The 14,431-nt window shown below is 43.3% G+C and overlaps 1 protein-coding gene across 3 annotated transcripts in view; it reads left to right on the plus strand.

Moving 5' to 3' along the window:
• The first annotated feature begins 3,519 nt into the window (after positions 1 to 3,519).
• The window catches only part of CHD7 (chromodomain helicase DNA binding protein 7), a 209,649-nt gene continuing 198,737 nt past the window's right edge, over positions 3,520 to 14,431 (plus strand). For 2 of the 3 annotated variants that reach the window (XM_030553153.1, XM_030553155.1), the window contains exons 1-2: positions 3,527 to 3,602; positions 5,380 to 5,482. The gene's annotated coding sequence lies outside the window, so the exon portion shown is untranslated. Of the gene's footprint in view, positions 3,603 to 5,379; positions 5,483 to 14,431 lie in introns of all 3 variants that reach the window. The other variant, XM_030553154.1, reaches the window with a different exon arrangement.

A 14,431-nucleotide genomic window follows, 5' to 3' on the forward strand; every position in this document is an offset into this window, starting at 1 on the left:
CTCCTAATGGAGAGCAAGTTGCTTTGAGTCAAGATGTCAAGGTTTGGGATATGTGTGCAGAATGTCCTGTGAACTTCAAGATCCAGAATCAGTGCAGGGCAGCAGCCCTTCAATATAGACATCTTGAAATCATAGAGATTAAGGTAGATGGGGTCTTCTGAAATGTGGCCTTGCTCCTTGCAGTCCTTCTGACATGAAGAAGCAGATGTATTTGCTGCCTCTGTAGCTTCTTTAGGTAGATGTGCCTCCTTATAATCCCACAATGTTTTGTACTTTGCATTGGTAGTTTTTGAACACTCAAAGTTCTCAGGGTATTTATGAACTGTTGTAGGAAATGAGGCATAGACCAGTGAGACCTTGTAGCCTTAAGCCCTGATATTGCACAAATGATTTTTTGGTGTTCTATGCATCAGTTTGTAAAGTTCCATCCTGCCTTTCTTTGAAGTGACAGTGCTTAGACCTGAATATCACATTTTGCTAAATCTACCTTTTAAAACAGAAAAGTTTACAGAACCGAAACTTCCCTTTGTATTTTCATGTGAGGGTAAGTCACTCATGTTTTATAACACTGAAGCTTTAACACAACAAATCCTAATGCCATTCAATTATCTTAACTGTTTTATTTTGGAAACTATATTAACTTTTCTAAAAGAGTAATTATATACTTGTAATTCAACTTCTCTGAATATAACATTTGATTGAATTCCTGTTCATGCCTCTTCCTCTCATCACACGGTTTTCCATTGATTATATATATATTCGCTGATGGTCTTAGATAGATAGATAGATATAAATCTATTACAGTTAGAACTCTGAACTCTACTTTCTGCTCATGAAGAAACTGAAAGGGAATGTTTTAGAGAAGCATGGGGCCCTGACTGTTAGTATCAGAATGAATTTTGCTTTTTTGTGTCTGAGGGCACAAAGTCTTTGAAAGCTAGTTGAACTCTGGCTTGATTCATGCTTGGGAGCTGGGACCCAAGAACAGGATGCTAGTCAAATGATACCTTCAGAGAAGCAGAATTACAGCCGAGTAACTCTCTTGTTTGTTTACTTTGTGCCTTTGACAACATTGTGTAATCCGTTTTAGTTTCCTCTTGCATGGGCAGTTACTATGTTAGTGTCCTCTGTTTGTGAGGCTCTTTCACACAACAGAAGTAAAAAAAATACATGTTAAAAATTGAAAATTGTGATTATAAAACTAGAAAAATCACCAGAGATACTTGGGGCATGTGTGGTACCAGACTCCTTTAAACATATTTTTAAAAAGACAAAGCCAAACTGACCTGCTGCCCCATACATACAACTGGTGCCATCAGCTTTTAAACAGAACTCCCCATTGCAATCATGGGACCTAATGAGTTCCCAGTCCACACACAGTGGGGCTCTTTAACATGTGCATTGAAGGGAGTGGAGTCAGTTGCTTCCATAAACTGTCCCTTCTCCTTCTCTGGGACCCTGTGAAAGGTGCTCCATGAATGTAGGATTCACACAGGAAGTAGGTGGAGAGAGGATAGGCCTGACAGGATGGCCATTGTCCTCCACAGTTTTGCAGATTTTCCCAGAAGAACCTGAAAATAGATCTATACTTTTTTATCATAGAGCTGCCCCTGCCCTAGTCTTGGAGGCTGCTGCAGCCAAAGGGAGTCCCTAGTCACACAAACCCATGGAGCTGTTCTGCTAAAGAATGGAGAGGCCATAGCTACTGCAGAGGCACTGGGCTGCCCTGGATCCACCTGATGTAGGGCTAGCATCCTGATCCTGGCATATTATGGGGGAGGACTATACCCTACGGTGGAGTATTTGAGGAAGAACTGTGTGAATGGATTCTCCCAGACCGACTACCTCAGTTTTTACCATGAAAGGGGATGGAAAGCCACAGAAAGCCATCAGTTAAAAATAGCTAGGTTGTGGGGTCAGAGAGGAGAAGGCACATTATTTTCTTACTCTCTCAGTCACACAACCAAAGACGTTAAATAAGTTAACTTGCTAGACAGCTCACTTTTAAAACTCACCGATATATAATCTTTACAGTAGCATAAGCTTTCGGTGCGATTCAGGAAAGAGTAAAATGTTAAATAGGCCAGCAGAGCATTCATTTATAGGGGGCGGGATTTACTTACGGAATGAAAAGATGTTGATATTTCAGTTTGTATGATGAATGTGAATTTATAATTTATGAATAGGAAACTGGCCTCCACAGAGCCTTAATCAGCACCAGCCTACTACTCAAATAAAACCACATGATAGTATTGGAGGGTGGTTTGATTTTGAAAAATTGAGCGGGTGGTGCAAAGATCACCACACAGATACAGGGACTCGAGTAGGAGCAGATATAGAACAGGCAGTATTTTCACAAAAACATGTTCATGGGCCCTATGGAATCTGTCCGAGCTCTGGTAGGTTTCAAGCCACCGTTCCCTACTTTTCATAAGTCCCTCTCACTATAAGGAGCCGCAGCTCTGACAAGCTTATTGTTACTGGAGGATGGTGCCGTGAAGTCCCAGTGGAGCTGCGGAGTGAGCTTGGTTCCTGGGACATGGGATTTGGCTAGAAAGAGCGAGCCGAGGAAAGGAAGCGGCAGCGTGAGGGGCTCGTTGTACCCTGCGGGCTCCGTGACATCCAGTCTCTCCGGAGGAGTTTCTCTTTGCGGCGCTCGGGAAGTTTGCGGCGGCGAGCAGAAGCCAGCGCCGGCCAGTACTTTCCGGGACTCTGCCGTGGGTGGGTGCCTGGCTGGAAGACTGGGGAGCGAGGCAGCCGGGTGCGCGCTGGCAGCAAGGCGCAGCGGGGTCCCGGAGGAGAGCCGGGGCGAGGGCTCTGCCGCTGGGGGTCAGTACGTGTGGCCGGCGTCAGCTCGGACCCCGCGATGGGGCTCGTGTCTCCGGCTGTACCCTCGTTCCCTCCCGGGCGCGGGGCGGCCAGGCCGGCTGGGGGGCCCCCGGGGCTGGCTGCATGGAGGAGCTGGGAGTGGGCTCCGGGTCCCCCGCGCTTGGGCAGCGCCTCGCCCCCCCGCCGCCGGCAAGCAGCTCCCGAGGAGCAGCAGGCCCTGCCCGGCGGCGAGGCGGGGCGCGGGGGAGAGGTTAGTGACCCTTCTCCCCCCTAAGCGGGGCTGGATTCTTGCATAAATTATGCCAGGCTTGGGTGGTGACGTGTAGAGCATGGGCGGGGCCTGCGGGCGCGCTCGCCCCCGGGGAGGGGGCGGTGTCGGGGGCGCGCCTTGTAGCGGCGGGAGGGGGGCGGTAGCAGCAGCAGCGGCAGCCGCCTGGCTGGCTGGTGTCTCGCTCGGCTCTTGCGGACGCGCTCGGGAACTATCGGATTAAACTTGAATCGAGTGAAAATTACACAAAGGAGCGAAGCGGAGCCGGGACCCGGCGGAGAGCCCGACACGGCCCCGGACCCGCGCTGACCTCGGACAGGGACCTTCTCCGCCCCCGCACTCCCGGCGCCAGGGAGCAACTCCGCCGGGCGTGCGAGCCCCGCCGCAGCCCCGGGCAGCGGCACCAACTCCGGAGCGTGTCCCCTCCTCCTCCCCGGCCCCTCGGCAGCGGGCAGCGAGGGAGCGAGCGGGGGACACCGAGCCCAGCCAGCCCTGCGCTGACCCGGTGAGTGACCCCGCGCCGCGGGCAGGGAGGGCGGGCGGCGATCTGGGGGCCGGATATCGGGGGGGAGAGAGACCCGCGGCAGGTCCCTGCCCCCCGGGGAGCCGGTGTCAGCGCCCCTCCCTCCGGGCACCCCCGCGTGGGGCCGCGCGGTCTCCGCGGGGCGCTGTCCCGCGGGCAAAGGGCTTTTTGTTGTGCTCCGTCTGCCCGGGGCGAGGGGGGCGAGGGGGACGGGCCCCCCGCCTGCTCCGCAAGTTTGGAGGGCGATGGAAACCGGGGAAAAGTTGGGTAAAACTGCGGGAGGGAGGGAGCGGGCGGGTGGCGAGGCGAGGCGGGGGGCCGAGCCGCTGGGAGAGCTGCTCCCTCTGGGGAGCGCTGACCACGCTGACTGCTCCCGGCGCCGGCAGCACAACAAGCGCTAACAAAGTGAGGGAGCCCCCCCATCCGCGCTCCCAGGGCGGGCACATGGAACTGGGGCGCGGGGGGAGCCCCCCGGGGAGGCCGGGAGTGTGTGTGCGGGGGAACACGAGGTGCTGCCGGGGGTCTCTGCCCTGGAGGGGCGGGGGAGAGTCACACGCAGGGGACCGGGGGAGGGAGGCCGGCAGGCGAGGGGGCTCCCGGCTGCTTCCAACAGCCGGAGAAGAAAGAGAAGGGGGTGGGGGAGCGACAATACCTAACGCGAGTTGGACTGGTGCTGGCGGCGCCTGCATAACAGAGACTTAACCCTGCGAACCAACTCGGTTCCCCTTCCTACCCCGGCCCCCTCCCCAGGCTGGGTCCGGAGCGGAGCGCTGGGCAGGGCGCACACGAGCTGAGGCTGCTCCCCCTGAAATCAAGGCCATTTTGTGGGTGAGCGGAAAAGGTGGTTTGAGGCCAAGCGGTCAGGGAAAGGGGGGGGGGGGTTGTTTGTGTTTGATTCACACAGGGAAATGAGGCTAGCAGGCGATTCTCTCTCTCTCTGTCTCTCTGGGTCTCCCTGCTCCGCTGAGGGTTGGGGTTGCTGCTACGGCGGGGTTGGGTACTGAATGGGGGGCTGGTGGAAGTGGGAAGCGGACACGGGGGGGAGGTGGAGGGGGCGGAGGGAAGGTTGTTGGTGAGACTCAGGGAGAAGGAGCTGCAGGCAATGAGCAGCCATCATTACGTTGCATTCATTTATCCTGATCGCATTACATAAGGGGATACCCTCTCACACTCTGGGGTACCCTCCTCCCTGCTGGCTGTGTTATTTTAGGGGCCACATGGTTCTGGGGAACGGGGTCACTCTCGTGCACGCGCTCTAAATCGGACGGGTTTCTTTAGATCACTTTTACCCTCTACTCACGCCTTGGTTTAAACTAGTTTTTTAAAAGGACAATGAACAAAAGAAAAGTAGCAATGCACGGGGAGTTCCCTTTGAATTACTAAGAGATTGTTAGATACCCCACACAACTCTCCACGTACTTGCCCCACTTTCTACCTTTGTTTTGCTTTGGGAAGGTACTGAATGTGCCTTCTAACTACATTTAGGCGAGATTTTTCGTTTGTGAGAGTTTTTTCAGTTACTTGCTCTCACGTGGATTTTGGTTTGGGGAATATCAGAAAACCTTCTCGGGGCAATAAGTTTCTTTCTGTGTATATGTGAGCCTCGATTTTACTTTCATCAGAGTAGAATCTGAGCGATGTTTTTACTGAAAGATGGCTTTCAGGGAACTGTGTGTCATTTTCTATCGTTGTATATGGGACTAAGGGAGATACAAAGAAACAAGTTGAACAAAAAATGTTTCTGTTCATTTCCTCACAGATCATCCATTCTAAGGACGGCCAAAAATCTTAATGACTATGACCTTAGCAGCATGGGTAGCTGATTTATCCCAATTATAAATCCCGTTAGTTTGCAGTAATGTGTGAGTATCAATATATAATTTATATTAAAAGCATGACCAGTAATTATTTTTATAAAAGTTGAAATCCATCATTTTCCGAAGAGAATGCTGCATCTGTCGCTTGGAGTGTTTTTGTCTTGTTGCACAACAGAGACTCTCCAGTCTTTAACCTAAAATGGCAGCTTTAATTTGACTGGGGCCCATTCATTGACAATGATAATAAAAAGGCTGAAAGCTAAATGTAGCTGGATGCTTGGGGCACGTTGCAGGACTCTTTTTTGCATCGCTAAGCACAGCAGAGAGGAACTTCTAAGCTCTGTAGTTTCTTCATCAAAAGTTTTCAACAAAAATTTCCTTTTAAAAAATCATGTTGCTTTGTATAACACATGCTGAACAACAGGGTAGCTTAAGAACTTAACCGTGGTGAGACAGCTAGATAGGGGTTATTTTAAAAGAGAGAATTGCTCTGTTTAAACAATAGGGGGGAAATCACTGTAGTTGCCTTCGAAATAACCTGCAGTACATTGGGAAATTAACCCATTTGTTTCTGAGATTTGTAACAGGTGATGGGACCAGTGCTGACATTTATATCTCTAGCTGAGAGGATAAAATAAGCATGCTACTTGTTTTCTTTTGATATTTATATGGCATTATAAAGGTGCTAGATAAACTACATAATATGTAGTTTAACTTTTCTTAGCTAAATAATACCATATCTTCTCAGAGATGACAGTTACTTTCTCTGAGAACAACATTATTTGAAATTTCACACACTAGTTTTGGAAAACAGAACAATAGTTTTGTGTTTTTGTTTTTAGATAGAAATGGATAATGCTACAAACCTTATGGTCTGTCCTGCTTAACACTTAACTTTGTTTTAGCTGCTTATTTTTAGTCCATTTAAAACTTACAAACACTTCAATTTAAAAAAGACATTTTCCCAGAGCTACTTTATTCTAAACTATGTCATTTACGCTTGAATCCTTTAGTCAGTTAAACTTGCATTGCTATCAATTGGATAAACACCAAACCAAGCTTCTCACTAGATATTTAACACTGTAATGGTATGCCTTTTAGTTTTTTAAAATTCAAATTAATTGGTTTAAACAATAGAAGAACTTGCTTTCTCTTAATTTAGAACATGCACACAAGTTTACTACCTGTCTAGCGATTCAACAACGTTTTGATCAAAGTGTGTAAACATTTGGAAGGGATGTTAATGCTCTTCTAAAATGTTAGTGTGTAAAGGAATGACATAACAGAAATATTAATTTATAACAAGAGACTGGAATCCTGCTTACTGAAAGCAGAAAAAGTGTACGCAAATAGGGTAAACTTCAGTATGGTTTTGATAACTTCCATTGAAATACCTATTCCTATGGATGTGTGAAATTGTTTTTAAATAGCACTGGAATGTGGTTCTCCCCTCGCCCCCCTTGAATATGCGAACTGTATACCACAGCTAGTTGATATAACCCTTCAATATTTTATAAAATAGCACATATCTACTTTGGAAAAGTTAGTATATTTTCAATGTAAAATTTTAAGGTTTACAACCTTGATCTATGATTATCATGTATTAAAAATTATCTAAATTTCACTTGTGATGCATTACAGAGATTAACTTTTTTTTTAAGCTATTTCTTATTAGCTTCAGATATTTTCAAGCCATCTGCCACTGTGCTGGAATTTTGTATAGGCCAATTTTGATTTGACTGAAGATGTTGCGCCATTTTTATAAATATAAGGTGTCAAAAGTAAAGCTCTGTACAAGTACAAAGTATGTTACTAAAAAGGCCCTAAACTTCAGATATTCAATGGAAATGGCCTAGGCCCTTATCTGAAAGACAGGCTTAAGTATAAGGAGACAGTGGGGAAAAACAGATTTGTGCATCTGTAAAGGACAAAAGCCTTAATAAGAAACTAATTATTATTTGCAATGCTATTTCAAGAGAATCTCCTAAATCTTGCATTGTGACTCTTTAGATTGGCATGACCATATTATATTGTCTGGTACTGGCTATATCTATCTAAATTCTGATGTGACACTTTTAAGCAGTGAATGTGAGGAGGGAAGAAGGGGCCTGAAAGATGGGGAAGGGGGAAAACAAACATGTAAGTGCCTTTAATTCTATACCAAATCTTTAGCCTTCATTTCCTGTAGGTAGTATATCTGTCAATTAATTTCCAGATGGAAGGCTTTTAAAATCTGCTGAATGTTTGAATGGATGAATTTAGTGTTCACAAATGAGGCTGTCTGGATCAAGTTGGGGCTGGTGGTGTGGAGCAGTTGCACAGCAGGTTTCCACAATCTCTACAAATATACCTCATTCTTGTCTTGCAACCCCTCTCCTATGTTATTCCTGTGGATAGATTACAAATTGTTCTGGATTAGGGAATTGTTTAGTGATGCGCGGAGGCAATATGGATGAAACAGCCTACTTTCTACTGTTGTGGCTTAGGCCTTGCTTACAATATGAAAACTATACTAAACTGATTTAGTTACACTGGTAAAACTTTCTTGTGTAAGCAAGACCTTAATTTCCATTTTTAATCTGTTCTCCAAAGGGGCAAAAGACCATTGCATTAATCTGCTGACGTTACCTAGTTCCATCTGTGGCAGATTCCAACTTTTTCCTTTATGCATCCTCTTTCTTTATTTCCCAACCAGTCTTATTCCCATAAATAGGACACTTGCTGTAAAGACTCTCTCTAATATAACTTATTTGAGCTAAAATTTAAGATTACTGTTGCTGGAATGCTACCAAAGTTAAGTGGAGGAAAACAGTTTATTCTAAGGAGACCTAATATGGTTTTAGGATCCTTTGTTGCAGAGAGATGGATAACTTATTGTAGAGCAGCAGTTACAGGATATGTAACATTATTTTTTTAGAATGCTTCTGGCAAGGTGCTAAAACTTGAATGAAGGACTCCTTCATTCTGTTTTGTTTCTATCTATATAATCTAACTTTCTGTGACTCTTTTATCATGGATTTCTCAGAGTGAAAATTACATTGCATAGTTACAAACTGAAATGCCTTTATTCTCCATTTTCTAAATAATTATTCTATTCAATAAGAAACTGTCTGTGGCATAGGGAATACGTTCCAAGTTTCTCAATATGATAACAAAACTCTTAAGGATGTTCTTAGGAATTAATCAGTTTCTGCATACTTATCCTCCAACTGTGATTTTTTTGTTTTGTTTTTAAAGGTGTAAATATGCATCTAGAAAAAAGCAGGTAGGAGCAGATTATCTCTAAGCTTCTGACCTCTTTAATTTCATGCATAGTGTCCCATAACTGTTTCTGAATGTCGTGTTTGTTCTTTTCCCTTCTCCATGTTTATATCAAATAGTATGCTTTTCTTAAAACTTGGAAACACAGACTGATGGCAGTGAAACTTTTAAGGATGTAACTTAATTTAAAAATGGGGGAAAAAATAAAGAAGACCACTCATTTAATAATGGGTCAGATTAATGGTATCAGAACTCTCTCTTTTGAAAGTTGATTGGCATTTGGGAGTATAGGTGCTGGGGGTGCACCCCCAGGCTTAAAGTGGATTCCATTATATACAGACTTTATGGTTTGGTTCAATGGCTCTCACCCCCCACCCCCCTTACAAATTGTAGTCAGTTCCTAAACAGGGGTGTTGGAACAAACTTCTGCTATCATGAACTAGGGAACACTTCCTGTTGTGACCCCTGTAGCTATTTTGGGTATGGTGTTGCCTGGCTTTGGAGGGAGCTGTATCCAACCTTCCTCTGACATAGAGACAATTGCTGTAATGAGAGGGCCTTGAGGGGAATGGTGGGGAATAAATAACTTCAAGAATCAATTGTCTGGAAAAGTCAGTGCAGCCAAAATGTCTGCCTTCTTCCTAATGGTTCTGTAAGGAAAATTAAGATTCACCATATATAATCTTGATCCTAGAGGCTATTTTGTTCAGAGTTCAATGAAATATGAGCCCACTTTGTTTACTATGATTAAAAGTTGCCTTCCTGTGAATAACAGAAAGCAGCGCTGAGTAACTTCTAAAACCCTCTAGTCTGTAATATTGTTGTTACTTTTTAAGTTTTATGTTGTAAATAATGAGCTCATGATTTCAACAGGTAGTTGTCTATTAAAACCTGCTCTAGTAATCAAATTTTGCAATAAATTATCTTGTATGCAAATATTTGGAGGGTTTTTTGTAGACAATTCAAACTTCATACATCTTTTTTTAAATATCTCATTTGGTATTTCACTCCCACTATTAAACATAAATGTTTTATGAAGTGAAGTGTAGTAAACTTTGCTGTAGGTAAAAATTAGATCTCATATCAATTTAAAAAAATACCTGTAATATCTCCTTTGTGTTTTCTCTTCAGAGTGAACCACTCCTCTTGACTTTTCATTGAAAAGTCCTTTGTCAAACCTCCCAGTTTATGCTGCTCTTTGTTTGCTTGATGGAGTTGCTTTTTTTATTTTGTTGCTAGGGTCAGTAATGAAGATTTGTTACAAAAATAATCAAGCGTCTCAATTCCTAATCTTACTTTCTCCCTAAGATGTAAGGGAGCTTCTAACTAGTGTAAAGAACCAAGAGTCTGATCCAAAGCCCACTGAAGTCAGTTTTAGAACCCAGACTCTGACCCAACAAGTGGGAATGTGTTGTGTTATCTCTAAAATGCCAGAATGGCTCACCCTGATCACTTTATATATTTCAGAAAGTTGCAGTCAGGATTATTCATGCATCTTTGAATAGGAAAATATTTTCAATATGTTACAGCTTTACACATGATGCTTTATTTTGTGTTGTACATTTCATGAAAACTCTATCCTAGAATTCTTGAGAGTTAAAATGGATTGGAGAAGTTAGTTAAGAGGTAGAGGCATGGGAAAAATGTACGCAGATGAGATTTTAAATGAGATAGAAATAATTATGTTGATACAGGAACGCTGTTCCATGTGACAGGAGGTATAAGGAAGAAGGTACTTGCACAGTTGAAGTTTTTCTGGAGACATACTCTTGAGAGATAATAGAGACAAAGTAGATAAGGGACTGGAGTAAGTCCAAAGAGGATTTTAGTAAGGGGAGTTGTGTCCTGAATCTTGAAATTGGGAGCTAGTGGATTCACACAGGAATGGAGCTGACTTGTATGTGTTGAAGAGCCCGCAGGCATTCTTTGTAAGAGATAATGCGGAAAGTGTCATTCTGACAAGGCTGGAGCCTAAAGAATTGGGACTTGAGAAGGCCATGGAGAGGTTATGATGATCACAGGAAAAAGGAAATAAAGGGAGGTAGAGATGAAGCTGTACAATACATGGGAGAGAATGATACTCTAAACCTTCAAATCTCACTATCTCTGTGTGAGAAGAGAAGAATTCAAAGTCATGAATGCCACCACTTTTCATTGTTTCAGTAAGTGAAAGATCGGAGCTGAGAGTAATTTGTCTCTCAAGGTGTTCTTTCTGACAAAGATTTATTAATCCACCTATCTTATGGAAGTTGTGACACAAAGGTACAAGTTTATTTGGTAGAAACTGGCAGAGAGGAGTCATTTTAAAGGTGATGAGAGGGGTAGTCTAGTATTAGCATAAAGGTGAAAGTAAGATCGTCGGGGAGAGATCTGAATTGAGAACTATCAAACATTTATTAGAGACAGATTCAAAAGCTGGCGTGGAGGAGGGGCATAAGGGTAAGAGCTGTTCAGATATTGTGATGGGGTGTGATCTAAAATCCTAGATGGATATGGTGAACTGCTGGGTTCCAAGGACTCTATTATAGTTTATAGTTCAGTATGTAGCACCCCTTCCCTGGTCTTGCTGAAACCTCCACACTTGCTGAGATAGGAAAGCATACCTGTTAAAGTTGAAAGTTAGAAATCTGGATCTTGGAGAAATGATTCTAGCTTTTGGTGGGTAGGGATAGCTCAGTGATTTGAGCATTGCCCTGGTAAACCCAAGGTTGTGAGTTCAATTCTTGAGGGGCCATCTAGGGATCTGGAGCAAAAATCTGTCTGGGGATTGGTCCTGCTTTTAGCAGGGGGTTGGACTAGATGACCTCCTGAGATCCCTTCCAACCCTGATATTCTATGATTCAGTGATATGTATTGCCATATTTATGTATATGGTAGCAAATACCCTGATAACCAGAACAAACAGAACTAGCATTGAACAAGCTTTAGGAGTGTAGGAAATGCTGTGCTCTTAGCTGTCTCTGGAATCTCCCTGGTTTGATATCTAGGTAAATCTGGTGTTTACCAGAGGCTCTGCCTCTAGTTTTTCTATATCTTGTAGTGATGAAGAATTGCTTGCCCCTGGTGCGGGTTGCTGCTTGTTCTGGGTTAGAAGGAGGATATCTGCTTTCTGTCATCAGCTAGGAGGTAGTTTGGCTGTGCTGCTAGGGTGGCTGTTTGGGGTTGCTCTTTGCCCCTTACCCCCTGGTTGGGGGACCTCTGGCCCTGGCTGCTGGTTACTGCTCACCAGCTCCTGTATGTCTAGAGTCCAGATCCTGCCTCAAGCAGCCCTGATGGTAGAGATTCAGCCTTAAAGTTTCTCATCAGCTCTCTAAATCGCTTGATTTAAGCTCCTAAGCAGGAGCAATTTAGAAAGCAGCTAGAAACAGGAGCACCTTGCTGGTGCAGGAGACTTAACAAGTCTGGGAGAGGTGTGCTTGATAATGCCACTCTTTCATGTTAGCTTTTCTTCTAAGAGGCTGCTATATTTTGAGTTTACCTGGCTACTAGAGGGAGGGGGCAGATTTGTTTTCTCCCTGTTTGGTTCAGCCTTCCTGTCTTAGTCTGGGAGACAGATAAGCAGACTTTCTGTAGTTCCTTCTTGCCTTCCTCCTCTCTGTCTTGATTTCCACACTATACCTTCTTTCTTCTGTATAGAGGAGTCACCGTTGCAGGATTCTTAAGTTCTATTCCTTCCTCAGAAGAGAAAGTGTTGTTTAAAAGAAATTCATATGTTTCATACTGCTGGAGCTCTACTTGACAAGAGAAGTGTAGTAACTCCTCTTCCTCCCTCACCCTCACAAAAAACTCAGTTACCTAGAAAAAAGATGATAAAAATTTGAATGTTGTGGCATTTCATACAGAAGGAGTCTTGTCACAGATGTGGAACTGCCATTGGAAAGAATGGTTTATTAATTAGAAGCAGAACTATAACTACAGCATCATTCCTAGTTTGAGGGAGAAGGGTTGTCCTGGAGTCACGTATTGAAGGCTGCATTGAGGTTAAAGAGAGAAGTGGAGAAGTCAAACAGAAAAAAAAATGTATTTTTGTGTTGGCTTTTTTTTTATTGTGGTTAGATTAAAAACCTGCTAAAGTGACTGAATATTGAGAAGACTATTTTTCAAGAAATAGAAAAGGTAGACTAGAGAGAGGGAGACAGTTATTCAGTGCTGAGAGAATTTTTTAGAAGGGTTGAGTACTAGAGGAGTGTTGGGTAAAGTACTAGATTAGATCTCTGTTCTGAGGAGAATTTTTCATGTGAAAAAGATTAATGTTAGGTTTCACAGATCAGAAAAGCCACTTGTCTGTGCTAGGTGCTTAAAGTTGAATAGTGGAAGTGGACACAGACAGAGCTTTTGGACAGGGTGCATTTCTTTGATGCAGACGCTAAACAAATAGAGAGAAAGCAAGTAGAGGTGCCTCAAGGTATATGACTGGTTGCAGTTGCATGCCTTGAACTTCATCAGAGTTAATAGCAAGTCAAGGATTCTTGCAGCTGAGCTGCCCATTTGCTACTGTAAACAGTCCAGTTCTGCAGTGGGAGTGATGTGTTTGATATGTGTTCACTTATCATTTCTCAAATGAAATGGCATATCTGCACTAGACAGTCTTTCACAAAGTATGGCAAATCTATCCACTGTGGGAAGGGGGCGGAGGGAAGCACTGGTCTAGAAACCTAAGAAACTAGAGATTTAGGTCAAATGCTCATTGGGATATGGAAACATAACTTGCCATTTGTGGGCTTGCTGTCTCTTTCCAAATACTTTCCTTGGGGTTTTTGGAGAGCATGGATGTCATCCTCTTGTAATATATTTAATAGTGGTGATGGCTTCAGAAGAGAACACTTTCCCTCTTGTATTAACGAAAAATTGGCGAGATTGCTGATCAGGAACATGGGTTTTTAGAATCTTAATGATAAAGCCTTTTGTGAAATTTATGGTCATGTAAGCTGTTGCCTTTATTGTTACGGAAGCTGATTTGGTTGTCCTTTTTGTTCATGGCCAAGTTTTTTATTTAATGTGAAAATTGTAGGAGTTTTTTTGTTTAATTGCATTATCCTCTGCTTCTATTTAACTTTGTCTTAAGGCTTTTCTTAATCTGACATCTATTGCAAAAACTTCTCGTACACTGGAAAATCTGAGTGCCTAAACTGTAGACATGTCATACATAGTGTATTCTGACCTTTACTTTAGTAAAGAGTTCTGTAGCTTTCAATACAGTTGAAAGCTATTGAATGTCCCCAATGAACAATACATGCATTAGGCAGGGATGCTATTGGTGGGCTCAGAATCTGTTTTCTGAGCTTTACAGTTGAGTGTATTGTCATTGAGTTAGAGTAATCTTGTCTCAAGACTGTATATATTTATTTTTAAACCATAACTGGTTGCAGTTAGTGAGGATATGAGTGCTCTAAAGGCACTTGATAATAAACGTAGACTTCAGTTGTGTTAAGATGGTGTGTGAAGACAACTCATCTCTTTATGGATAGAGGGATGAGAAACCTAAAGATTTCATCATGTATAAAATGCCTTGCCTAAGCTGATATACTTAATCTTCTTTATTGCCTCTTCACAAAAAAAGATGCTTCTATTATCCCACTGGTCCTTTCCTTGCAGTTCCTATTTTGGCAAACCTCAAGTCCTCAATTTGACTTCTCAAGTCTGTGAGTCAACTTGAATATCACAACATTTTATCAAATTAGCAATCACTCACAATCGTGTCAATTATTCACACCTGTATATTTGTCCAATGTA

This window comes from Gopherus evgoodei, chromosome 2, assembly GCF_007399415.2.
Source record: "Gopherus evgoodei ecotype Sinaloan lineage chromosome 2, rGopEvg1_v1.p, whole genome shotgun sequence".
Classification (NCBI taxonomy): Eukaryota; Metazoa; Chordata; order Testudines; family Testudinidae; genus Gopherus; species Gopherus evgoodei.